The 13,674-nt window shown below is 41.0% G+C and overlaps 2 protein-coding genes across 10 annotated transcripts in view; one reads left to right on the forward strand and one right to left on the reverse strand.

Moving 5' to 3' along the window:
* Positions 1-13,674, forward strand: part of Cep135 (Centrosomal protein 135kDa) — an 82,465-nt gene that overhangs the window by 26,674 nt on the left and 42,117 nt on the right. The window lies entirely within an intron of this gene.
* Positions 1-13,674, reverse strand: part of LOC141402311 (uncharacterized) — a 45,477-nt gene that overhangs the window by 12,535 nt on the left and 19,268 nt on the right. The gene's annotated exons all lie outside the window — the stretch shown is intronic.

Raw genomic sequence — 13,674 nt, forward strand, 5'->3', positions numbered from 1 at the left:
TTTATCGCCGAGTCCGAACGGCGTGTCTTAAGACACCACTTGTAGAGAAGTTTTTCAAGGCTGAAATACTCAGGAAATGTCGCCAACATTACTGAGGGGTATTTTGCCACCGTTGAAAAATGTTTGATGTTGCCTGGCCGGGGATTCGAACCACCGACCTTCTGCGTGCAAGGCGGGCGTGCATACCATTGCACCACGGTGGCACCCAATTTATACAATTTATACAATATTGAATTTTATTTATTATACTTGCCTTCTTTCCCAAGAAAGCATATAACAATTCATATTTCCTCATAATTAAAAAAACACATGTGTGGTACATTACCGGTACGTTATTTTTTTAGTGAACCGACCAGTGGTACACTACGATATTTTAGTGTACCGACTGCGGAACGCTACGATTTTTTAGTGTACCGACTGCGGTTCACTACGATTTTCGTTGTGCTCCGGTACGGTACGCTAAAATATTTTTTAGTGGTTGCGTACCGGTACGGTACACTAAAATATTTTTTAGTGATACCGTACCTGGTTCGGTACGTTATTTTAGTGTACTGTTTCTTTTCGAACACTGGTTGCTACACAGAAGACCTCAGAGGACTTCTGTTGCTACACAGAAGACCTCAGAGGACTGCTGTTGCTACATAGAAGACCTCAGAGGACTGCTGTTGCTACATAGAAGACCTTAGAGGACTTCTGTTGCTACACAGAAGACCTCAGAGGACTGCTGTTGCTACATAGAAGACCTCAGAGGACTTCTGTTGCTACACAGAAGACCTCAGAGGACTTCTGTTGCTACACAGAAGACCTCAGAGGACTTCTGTTGCTACACAGAAGACCTCAGAAGACTTCTGTTGCTACACAGAAGACCTCAGAGGCCTTCTGCTGCTATAAAGAAAATCTAAGAGGCCTTCTGTTGCTATGTAAAAGACCTCAGAGGCCTTCTGTTGCTATACAGAAGACCTCAGAGGCCTTCTGTAGCTATACAGAAGACCTCAGAGGCCTTCTGTAGCTATACAGAAGACCTCAGAGGCCTTCTGTTGCTATACAGAAGACCTCAGAGGCGTTATGTTGCTATACAGAAAACATCAGAGGCCTTCTGTTGGTAAACAGAAGGCCTCTGAGGCCATCTGTTTATCAACAGGTCATCTGAGGTCATCTGTTTATCAACAGAAGTCCTCTGAGGTCCTCTGTTTACCAACAGAAGGCCTCTGATGTTTTCTGTATAGCAACAGAACGCCTCTGAGGTCTTCTGTATAGCAACAGAAGGCTTCTGAGGTCTTCTGTATAGCAACAGAAGGCCTCTGAGGTCTTCTGTATAGCAACAGAAGGCCTCTGAGGTCTTCTGTATAGCAACAGAAGGCCTCTGAGGTCTTCTGTATAGCAACAGAAGGCCTCTGAGGTCTTCTGTATAGCAACAGAAGGCCTCTGAGGTCTTCTGTATAGCAACAGAAGGCCTCTGAGGTCTTCTGTATAGCAACAGAAGGTCCTGAGGTCTTCTGTATAGCAACAGAAGGCCTCTGAGGTCTTCTGTATAGCAACAGAAGGCCTCTGAGGTCTTCTGTATAGCAACAGAAGGCCTCTGAGGTCTTCTGTATAGCAACAGAAGGCCTCTGAGGTCTTCTGTATAGCAACAGAAGGCCTCTGAGGTCTTCTGTATAGAAACAGAAGGCCTCTGAGGTCTTCTGTATAGCAACAGAAGCGCTTTGATGTCTTCTGTATAGCAATAGAAGTCCTCTGAGGTCTTTTACACAGCAACAGAAGGACTCTTAGATTTTCTGTATAGCAGCAGAAGGCCTCTGAGGTCAACAGAAGGCCTCTGAGGTCCTCTGTTTACCAACAGAAGGCCTCTGAGGTCGGTTACCAACAGAAGGCCTCTGATGTCTTCTGTATAGCAACAGAAGGCCTCTGAAGTCTTCTTTATACCAACAGAAGGCCTCTGAGGTCTTCTGTTTACCAACAGAAGGTCTCTGAGGTCTTCTGTTTACCTACCGAAGGCCTCTAAGGTCTTCTGTTTTCCAACAGAAGGCCTTTGAGGTCTTCTGTATAGCAACAGAAGGCCTCTGAGGTCTTCTGTATAGCAACAGAAGGCCTCTGAGGTCTTCTGTATAGCAACAGAAGGCCTCTGAGGTCGTCTGTATAGCAACAGAAGGCCTCTGAGGTCTTCTGTATAGCAACAGAAGCCCTTTGATGTCTTCTGTATAGCAATAGAAGTCCCCTGAGGTCTTTTACATAGCAACATAAGGCATCTTAGATTTTCTGTATAGCAGCAGAAGGCCTCTGAGATCTTCTGTTTACCAACAGAAGGCCTCTGAGGTCTTCTGTTTACCAACAGAAGGCCTCTGAGGTCTTCTGTTTACCAACAGAGGTCTTCTCTTTACCAACATAGGACCTCAGAGGCCTTCTGTTGCTATGAAAATGACCTCAGAGGACTTCTATTGCTATACAGAAGACATCAAAGGGCTTTTGTTACTATACAGAAGACCCCAGAGGCCTTCTGTTGCTATACAGAAGACCTCAGAGGACTGCTGTTGCTACATAGAAGACCTCAGAGGACTTCTGTTGCTACACAGAAGACCTCAGAGGACTGCTGTTGCTACATAGAAGACCTCAGAGGACTTCTGTTGCTACACAGAAGACCTCAGAGGCCTTCTGTTGCTATACAGAAGACCTCAGAGGCCTTCTGTTGCTATACAGAAGACCTCACAGGCCTTCTGTTGCTATACAGAAGACCTCAGAGGCCTTCTGTTGCTATACAGAAGACCTCAGAGGCCTTCTGTTGCTATACAGAAGACCTCACAGGCCTTCTGTTGCTATACAGAAGACCTCAGAGCCCTTCTGTTGCTATACAGAAGACATCAGAGGCCTTCTGTTGGTAAACCGAAGACCTCAGAGGCCTTCTGTTGGCAAACAGAGGACCTCAGAGGCCTTCTGTTGATAAGCAGATGACCTCAGAGGCCTTCTGTTGGTAAACAGAAGACCTCAGAGGCCTTCTGCTGCTATACAGAAAATCTAAGAGGTCTTCTGTTGCTATATAGAAGACATCAGAGGCCTTCTGTTGGTAAACCGAAGACCTCAGAGTCCTTCTGTTGGAAAACAGAAGACCTTAGAGGCCTTCGGTAGGTAAACAGAAGACCTCAGAGGCCTTCTGTTGGTAAACAGAAGACCTCAGAGGCCTTCTGCTTCTATACAGAAAATCTAAGAGGCCTTCTGTTGCTATGGAAAAGACCTCAGGGGACTTCTATTGCTATACAGAAGACATCAAAGGGCTTCTGTTGCTATACAGAAGACCTCAGAGGCCTTCTGTTGCTATACAGAAGACCTCAGAGGCCTTCTGTTGCTATACAGAAGACCTCAGAGGCCTTCTGTTGCTATACAGAAGACCTCAGAGGCCTTCTGTTGCTATACAGAAGACCTCAGAGGCCTTCTGTTGCTATACAGAAGACCTCAGAGGCCTTCTGTTGCTATACAGAAGACCTCAGAGGCCTTCTGTTGCTATACAGAAGACATCAGAGGCCTTCTGTTGGTAAACCGAAGACCTCAGAGGGCTTCTGTTGTTATACAGAAGACCTCAGAGGGCTTCTGTTGTTATACAGAGAAGACCTCAGAGGGCTTCTGTTGTTATATAGAGAAGACCTCAGAGGCCTTCTGTTGCTATACAGAAGACATCAGAGGCCTTCTGTTGCTATACAGAAGACATCAGAGGCCTTCTGTTGCTATACAGAAGACCTCAGAGGCCTTCTGTTGCTATACAGAAGACCTCAGAGGCCTTCTGTTGCTATACAGAAGACCTCAGAGGACTGCTGTTGCTACATAGAAGACCTCAGAGGACTGCTGTTGCTACATAGAAGACCTCAGAGGCCTTCTGTTGCTATACAGAAGACCTCAGAGGCCTTCTGTTGCTATACAGAAGACCTCAGAGGACTTCTGTTGCTATACAGAAGACCTCAGAGGACTTCTGTTGCTACACAGAAGACCTCAGTGGCTTCTGTTGCTACACAGAAGACCTCAGAGGACTTCTGTTGCTACACAGAAGACCTCAGAGGACTGCTGTTGCTACATAGAAGACCTCAGAGGACTGCTGTTGCTACATAGAAGACCTCAGAGGACTTCTGTTGCTACACAGAAGACCTCAGAGGACTGCTGTTGCTACATAGAAGACCTCAGAGGACTTCTGTTGCTACACAGAAGACCTCAGAGGACTTCTGTTGCTACACAGAAGACCTCAGAGGACTTCTGTTGCTACACAGAAGACCTCAGAGGACTTCTGTTGCTACACAGAAGACCTCAGAGGACTTCTGTTGCTACACAGAAGACCTCAGAGGACTTCTGTTGCTACACAGAAGACCTCAGAGGACTTCTGTTGCTACACAGAAGACCTCAGAGGACTTCTGTTGCTACACAGAAGACCTCAGAGGCCTTCTGCTGCTATACAGAAAATCTAAGAGGCCTTCTGTTGCTATGTAAAAGACCTCAGAGGCCTTCTGTTGCTATACAGAAGACCTCAGAGGCCTTCTGTTGCTATACAGAAGACCTCAAAGGCCTTCTGTTGCTATACAGAAGACCTCAGAGGCCTTCTGTTGCTATACAGAAGAAATCAGAGGCCTTCTGTTGGTAAACCGAAGACCTCAGAGGCCTTCTGTTGCTAAACAGAAGACGTCAGAGACCTTCTGTTGGTAAACCGAAGACCTCAGAGGCCTTCTGTTGGAAAAAAGAAGACATTAGAGGCCTTCGGTAGGTAAACAGAAGACCTCAGAGGCCTTCTGTTGGTAAACAGAGGACCTAAGAGACCTTCTGTTGATAAACAGATGACCTCAGAGGCCTTCTGTTGGTAAACAGAAGACCTCAAAGGACTTCTGTTGCTACATAGAAGACATCAGAGGACTTCTGTTGCTACACAGATGACCCTAGAAGACTGCTGTTGCTACACAGAAGACCTCAGAGCCCTTCTGTTGCTACACAGAAGACCCTAGAGGACTTCTGTTGCTACACAGAAGACGTCATAGGACTTCTGTTGCTACACAGAAGACCTCAGAGGACTTCTGTTGCTACACAGAAGACGTCAGAGGACTTCTGTTGCTACACAGAAGACCTCAGAGGACTGCTGTTGCTACATAGAAGACCTCAGAGGACTTCTGTTGCTACACAGAAGACCTCAGAGGACTTCTATTGCTACACAGAAGACCTCAGAGGACTGCTGTTGCTACACAGAAGACCTCAGAGGACTTCTGTTGCTACATAGAAGACCTCAGAGGACTTCTGTTGCTACACAGAAGACCTCAGAGGACTTCTGTTGCTACACAGAAGACCTCAGAGGACTTCTGTTGCTACACAGAAGACCTCAGAGGACTTCTGTTACTATACAAAATACCTCAGAAGCCTTCTGTTATCATTCCGAATACCTCAGAGTTCTTCTGTTACTATATAGAAGAACTTAGAAGCCTTCCGCTGTTATGCACAAGACCCCTGGAGTCCTCGGAGCCTTCTGTTGAGATTCAGAGGTCTCCTCTTACTCTACAGAAGACCTCATAGGCATTTCGATACTATTAAGGAGACCTGAGAGACCTTATATTTTTATATAGAAAACCTAGAGCCCGCCTGTTATTACACTCAAGACCTCTAATGCATTCTGTTCCAAATTTGTATAATAATTTTGTATTTTTTAATAAAATTTTATTTTTCGTTCCACCCCATTGTCGTGTACTTACAATTGAACTAAATAAAACTTAGTCCCAATTTACATTAGGCGAGTTTACTTGCGGCAATTGTCAGTTTGTAGGTGAGAGAGGGTGCTGAGAGGCAAAGGGTTACCATATGCCTCACCTCTCTCTTCTACAAAATGACAATTGCCGCAAGTAAACTCGCCTAATGTAAATTGGGACTTAGCCACACTTAACCAGACAATTGGATTAATGAAATATGTCAGTCACTCCTAAACAAGTCAACAATAATGCCTCAAGCGCCTTGTTAGCTGAACAACAAAGCAAGAAAATCAACAACAACAAATAAAGTTTACCTAATAATTGTTATAGTTTTTTTTCTGTTATAGTTTATGTCAACGTGAATTTTAATATTTTACGCTAACAATTGATAAAACAAGTGTTTTATTAAACCAACAAAAAAAAAAAAAAATAGACAAGCAAATTTTCGCCACTTCTTCTCCCCTCTCCAATAAGGTGGTAATAACTAACAACAACAAGTGTTGTTTTGTGATGTCAAACATACATTAACATTATTTTTAAATGATCAATCACAACAATATTTATAACAATCTCAATGACGTCATCATGCTTAACCCACTAAACCACAAAAAACCGATGTCTGCACAAAAAAAAACCAAGTCAATAGATCAACAACTACTTTTTGTGTTTTCCATGCCACCCAAGTGTGGCACACATACCGGTCTATAGGCATAACCATAGATATCATTTATTGTGGCTTGGCTTTCCGCGCAAATACACACACACACATTACAAAAGACAACAGTTCCCCCGCTTTTTTATTGGCATTGGTTTGGTTTGCCACTTTTCCACCTGGTTTTTGTGAGCAACAAATCTACTGCTCGATCGATGCCTGTTTAATGTGGCGCGACATTAAATGTTGCATGAAAACTCATTCAAAACATAGCTGGTTTTTCCAATTGCCATCTATCAGACAACGTCATCATAGATAGACACCCATGCTGTTGCTGCCTTAGCTTAACGTAATTTGCCACACAAACACATTTATTCGATGTGAATTATTATATAACAGTTGTTGTTGTTAGTTTGGTTTTTTTTTGTATTGTTAAATTCTTCCGGCAATTGTAAGTGGTTTGGCTTGTGGGGGCCGTGCTGTTTTTGTAAATAGAGCAGAAAATTCAAATGACCCATTTATTCTGCGATAAAGGTCAACAATTTGTTTTCTCTATGTTTGTGTCTTAAGTCTTTTGTATATTATTACGGTTGGAGAGAAATGTACAGCATACTTTTAGGATAAAATATTCTAATTGGGGTGAATTTGCAAAGGAATAATTTTTAAGGTCAAAGAGACTAACAAAGGTGGAAATTTTTAGAAAAAAAAAATTAAAGGACTCTCGGAACAACACTGTTGGATTTTTTGGAAGTTTTACAGGGACATGTTTGTGATATTTTAATGAATATTTTGTAAACACTGCTGTTGTGATTTTCAACGACTCCCAGAACACAGCAGTCTTCTGAGTTTATTCCGTATGGTAACAGAAGACCACTGATGTATTTAGTACAGTAACGGAAGACCTCTGAGGTCTTCTTTATGGTAACAGAAGTCCTTTTTTTGATTGCTTGAGTGGAGTATTCCCCCATTGGCTCAACTTCATTTATTACCCTCTATTACAGAGAGTAATGTTTTTTAAAACGAACTGACAGTGTTGCAAAATTTTACTGATCGCTACCAATATCATGATTTCATCCCGGCGAAGGGAATTATCAATTGGCTTCTCACTAAAAAGGCATCATTTCAAAAACTGAGAAGCCAATTGATAATTCCCTTCGCCGGGATGAAATCATGATATTGGTAGCGATCAGTAAAATTTTGCAACACTGTCAGTTCGTTTTAAAAAACATTACTCTCTGTAATAGAGGGTAATAAATGAAGTTGAGCCAATGGGGGAATACTCCACTCAAGCAATCGAAAATTAGATTGAATCTTCAACAATAAACAAAACAAACAAACAAGTAACAGAAGTCCTCTAAAGTGTTTTGTATAGTAAGAAAAGGTCTTGGAAGTAATGGTTATGGTAACATAACAGAAAGCCTGTGAGGTCACCTGTATAGTAACAAAAGTCCTCTGAGGTCTTCAGAAGGCTTTTGAAGTCTTCTATTTATTAGCAGAAGGCCTCTGAGGTCTTCTGTAGAGTAACAGAGGACCTTTGAGTTCTTCTGTATAAGTAACAGAAGGTCTTTGATGTATTCGGTATAGTATCAGAAGGCCCCTGGTATACTAACAGACGGTCTCTAAGACAGCGTCAGGCGAGAGAGCACCCACGTGCGCTCATATAACGTTGCTCTCTCCACACACACACACGATTAAACCCATTGAAAAAGCATGCACTCACACAATGACACCCCGTAAAGTATGCAATAGAAAAGTATGATGCCTGACGCTGCTCTAAGATCTTCTGTAAAGTAGCAGCAAGCCTCTCAGGTTTTCACTATAGTAACGAAAGGCTTCTAAGGTCTTCCGTAAATAAAAAGAACTCTGAGTTTTTCTGTTTGACAAGACAAGTACTCTGAGGACTTATAAAAAGTAACGAAAGGGTTCTGAGGTCTTCTGTATAGTAGCTTAAAGTCTCTCAGATATTCTGTAAAGTAAAGGAAGGCCTATAAGGTCTTCTGTATAGTGACAGAAAGGTATTCTGAGAGATATTCTGTGTAATAAAAGTAAGTTCTCTGAGGTCTTTTGTTTAATGTTCTTTTTTATATAACATAGGACCTTTGAAGTCTTCTGTATAGCAACGGAGGACCTCTGAGGTCTTCTGTATAATAACATATGACCTTTGAAGTCTTTGGTATTGCAACAGAAGGCCTCTGAGGTCTTCTCTATAGTAACGAAGGACACTGAGATGTTATGTAAGGTAACAAAGGCCTCTGAGGTCTTCTGTGTGGTAGCAAAATATACCTTAGGTATTTAGTGTAGTAACAGGAATCCTCTTAGGTCTTCTGTATAGCAACAGAAGGCCTCTGAAGTCTTCGGTATGTTAATAGAAGGCCTCTGTGGTCTTCTGTATAGTAACAGAAGACCTCTGAGGTCTCATGCGTAACAATATAAGGCCTCTGAGGTCTTCTGTGTAGTGACAAAGGCCTCTGACGTCTTCGGTATAGCAACAGAAGGCCTCTGAGGTTTTCTGCATAGCAACAGGAGGCCTATCAAGTCTTTTTTATAGTAACTGTAAGCCTCTGATGTCTCCTGTATAGCAGCAGAGGTTATCTAAGGTATGTGTATAGCAAAAGAAGGCTTCTGAGATCTTCAGTGTGGTAACCGAAGGTCTATGTGTAGAAACGGAAGACCTCAGAGGTCTTTTGTATATTAACAGAAGTTCTCTGAGGTCTTTTAAGTTTTCTGTACAGCAAAAGGAGACCTATGAGGTCTTCAGTATGGTAACAGAAAGCCTCTGAAGTCTTCTGTGTACCAACAGGAGGCCTCAGAGATTTTCTTTGCAGTTATAGCAAGCCTTTCAGGTCTTCAGTGTGGTAACAGAGGGTCTCTGATGTCTCCTACGTAAAAAAAATAGACCTCTGAGGTCTCCTGCGTATTAATAAAAGGCCTCTGAGGTCTTCTCGGTAGAAATATAAGCCACGAGCCTTTGTAGGTTCCCTGAAAATATTTTTAAAAATCCACGAGCCTTTGTAGGTTCCCTGAAAATATTTTTAAAAATCCACGAGCCTTTGTAGGTTCCCTGAAAATATTTTTAAAAATCCACGAGCCTTTGTAGGTTCCCTGAAAATATTTTTAAAAATCCACGAGCCTTTGTAGGTTCCCTGAAAATATTTTTAAAAATCCACGAGCCTTTGTAGGTTCCCTGAAAATATTTTTAAAAATCCACGAGCCTTTGTAGGTTCCCTGAAAATATTTTTAAAAATCCACGAGCCTTTGTAGGTTCCCTGAAAATATTTTTAAAAATCCACGAGCCTTTGTAGGTTCCCTGAAAATATTTTTAAAAATCCACGAGCCTTTGTAGGTTCCCTGAAAATATTTTTAAAAATCCACGAGCCTTTGTAGGTTCCCTGAAAATATTTTTAAAAATCCACGAGCCTTTGTAGGTTCCCTGAAAATATTTTTAAAAATCCACGAGCCTTTGTAGGTTCCCTGAAAATATTTTTAAAAATCCACGAGCCTTTGTAGGTTCCCTGAAAATATTTTTAAAAATCCACGAGCCTTTGTAGGTTCCCTGAAAATATTTTTAAAAATCCACGAGCCTTTGTAGGTTCCCTGAAAATATTTTTAAAAATCCACGAGCCTTTGTAGGTTCCCTGAAAATATTTTTAAAAATCCACGAGCCTTTGTAGGTTCCCTGAAAATATTTTTAAAAATCCACGAGCCTTTGTAGGTTCCCTGAAAATATTTTTAAAAATCCACGAGCCTTTGTAGGTTCCCTGAAAATATTTTTAAAAATCCACGAGCCTTTGTAGGTTCCCTGAAAATATTTTTAAAAATCCACGAGCCTTTGTAGGTTCCCTGAAAATATTTTTAAAAATCCACGAGCCTTTGTAGGTTCCCTGAAAATATTTTTAAAAATCCACGAGCCTTTGTAGGTTCCCTGAAAATATTTTTAAAAATCCACGAGCCTTTGTAGGTTCCCTGAAAATATTTTTAAAAATCCACGAGCCTTTGTAGGTTCCCTGAAAATATTTTTAAAAATCCACGAGCCTTTGTAGGTTCCCTGAAAATATTTTTAAAAATCCACGAGCCTTTGTAGGTTCCCTGAAAATATTTTTAAAAATCCACGAGCCTTTGTAGGTTCCCTGAAAATATTTTTAAAAATCCACGAGCCTTTGTAGGTTCCCTGAAAATATTTTTAAAAATCCACGAGCCTTTGTAGGTTCCCTGAAAATATTTTTAAAAATCCACGAGCCTTTGTAGGTTCCCTGAAAATATTTTTAAAAATCCACGAGCCTTTGTAGGTTCCCTGAAAATATTTTTAAAAATCCACGAGCCTTTGTAGGTTCCCTGAAAATATTTTTAAAAATCCACGAGCCTTTGTAGGTTCCCTGAAAATATTTTTAAAAATCCACGAGCCTTTGTAGGTTCCCTGAAAATATTTTTAAAAATCCACGAGCCTTTGTAGGTTCCCTGAAAATATTTTTAAAAATCCACGAGCCTTGTAGGTTACCTGAAAATAATTTTTAAAAATCCACGAGCCTTTGTAGGTTCCCTGAAAATATTTTTAAAAATCCACGAGCCTTTGTAGGTTCCCTGAAAATATTTTTAAAAATCCACGAGCCTTTGTAGGTTCCCTGAAAATATTTTTTAAAAATCCACGAGCCTTTGTAGGTTCCCTGAAAATATTTTTATAAATCCACGAGCCTTTGTAGGTTCCCTGAAAATATTTTTAAAAATCCACGAGCCTTTGTAGGTTCCCTGAAAATATTTTTAAAAATCCACGAGCCTTTGTAGGTTCCCTGAAAATATTTTTAAAAATCCACGAGCCTTTGTAGGTTCCCTGAAAATATTTTTAAAAATCCACGAGCCTTTGTAGGTTCCCTGAAAATATTTTTAAAAATCCACGAGCCTTTGTAGGTTCCCTGAAAATATTTTTAAAAATCCACGAGCCTTTGTAGGTTCCCTGAAAATATTTTTAAAAATCCACGAGCCTTTGTAGGTTCCCTGAAAATATTTTTAAAAATCCACGAGCCTTTGTAGGTTCCCTGAAAATATTTTTAAAAATCCACGAGCCTTTGTAGGTTCCCTGAAAATATTTTTAAAAATCCACGAGCCTTTGTAGGTTCCCTGAAAATATTTTTAAAAATCCACGAGCCTTTGTAGGTTCCCTGAAAATATTTTTTAAAAATCCACGAGCCTTTGTAGGTTCCCTGAAAATATTTTTAAAAATCCACGAGCCTTCGTAGGTTCCCTGAAAATATTTTTAAAAATCCACGAGCCTTTGTAGATTCCCTGAAAATATTTTTAAAAATCCACGAGCCTTTGTAGGTTCCCTGAAAATATTTTTAAAAATCCACAAGCCTTTGTAGGTTCCCTGAAAATATTTTTAAAAATCCACGAGCCTTTGTAGGTTGCCTGAAAATATTTTTTAAAAATCCACGAGCCTTTGTAGGTTCCCTGAAAATATTTTTTAAAAATCCACGAGCCTTGATAGTTAACCTGAAAATATTTAAAAAATAATCCACGAGCCTTGTTAGTTAACTTGAAAATATTTTAAAAAATCCACGAGCCTTGGTAGTTAACCTGAAAATAGCAAACGAAGGCTTCTGGGATCTTCAGTGTGGTAAACGAAGGTCTATGTGTAGCAACAGAAGGCCTCAGAGGTATTTTGTATATTAACAGAAGTCCTCGGAGGTCTTTTAAGTTTTCTGTATAGCAAAAGGAGACCTATGAGGTCTTCAGTATGGTAACAGAAAGTCTCTGAAGTCTTCTGTGTAGCAACAGGAGTCCTCAAAGGTTTTCTTTACAGTAATAGCAAGCCTTTCAGGTCTTCAGTATGGTAACATAAGGTCTCTGATGTCTAATATGTAACAAAAAGTGACCTCGGAGGTTTCCTGCGTGTTAATAAAAGGCCTCTGAGGTCTTCTTGGTAGCAACAGAAGCCCTCTGAAGTCTTCGGTATGTTAATAGAAGGCCTCTGTGGTCTTCTGTAAAGCAACAGAAGACCTCTGAGGTCTCATGCGTAACAATATAAGGCGCAACGTCTTCGGTATAGTAGCAGAAGGCTGCTGAGGTGTTCTGCTTAGTAGCAGAAGGTATCTGACGTCTTCTGTATAAAACAGGAGGTCTCTAAGGTGTACTTTATAATAAAGGAAGGCCTCTGATGTCTTCTTTATGGTAAGAGAAGGCCTCTGAGTCCTTTTTTTTGGAACTAAAAGCCTCTGAGGTCTTCTTTATGGTAACAGAAGGCATTTGAGGTCATCTGTATAGTAACAGAAGGCTTCTACGGTCTTCTGTATAGTAACAGAAGATCTCCAAGTTCTTCTGTGTTGAATTTGTGTTCTTCTGCATAATAAGATAAGTCCTTTGAGGTATTCTGTATAGCAACAGAAGGCCTCTCAGGTCTCAGCGTAGCAACAGAAGGCCTCTGAGGTCTTCTTTACAGTAATAGAAAGTCTCTCGGATCTTCTTTATAGTAACAGAAGACCTGTAGGTCTTCTTTGTACTAATAAGAAACTTCTCAGGTCTTTTATGTAGTAACTGAAGGCCTCTGAGGTCATGTCGATAACAATATAAGGCCTTCTGTGTATCAATAGAAGGCTTACAAAGTCTTCAGTGTAACAACAGAAGACCTCTGAGGTCTTCTGTATAGCAACATAAGGCTTCTCAGGTCTCTTTGTAGGAACAAAAGGCCTCTCAGGTCTCTGTGTAGCAACTGAAGGCTTCTGAGATCTTCGTTGCAGTAATAAAAAGCTTCTCAGGTCTTCTTTATGGTAACAAAATCGGTCTGAGGTCTTGTGCATAATAACAAAATGGCTCTTATGTTTTGGGGTAGCACCTGAAGGCCTCCCAGATCTTCTTTACAGTAATAAGAAGCGTCCCAGTCTTCTTTATAGTAACAGAAGGCTTCAAGTTTTCTACACATTAACAAAAAGCCTCCGTTGTCTTCGCATAGCAATAGAAGCCTTCTGTGTAGCGACAGTAGGCCTCGGAGGTCTTCTCTCTAGCAACAGAAAGCCTCTGAGGTCTTCTCTGTAGCAACAGAAGGACCCTGAGGTTTTCTGCGTAACAACAGAGGCCTCTCAGGGCTTCTTTGTAGTAACGGTAGTTCTCTGAAGTCTCCTGTATAGCTACTGATGGTACATAAGGTTACAGTATAGTTCTCTGAGGTTTTCGGTATGGTAACATAAGGTCTATGAAGTCTTCTGTTTAGCAACAGAATGTCCCAAGTTTTCTATATATTAACTGAAGGCCTCCGAGTTCTCTGAGTAACCGAAGGACTCTGTGGTCTTCAGTATGGTAACAGAAGGTGTCTGAGGTCTTCTGTATAGCAACAGA

The sequence above is a fragment of the Musca autumnalis genome, unplaced genomic scaffold (genome assembly GCF_047663935.1).
Source record: "Musca autumnalis isolate F117 unplaced genomic scaffold, ASM4766393v1 scaffold_4, whole genome shotgun sequence".
Lineage (NCBI taxonomy): Eukaryota > Metazoa > Arthropoda > Insecta > Diptera > Muscidae > Musca > Musca autumnalis.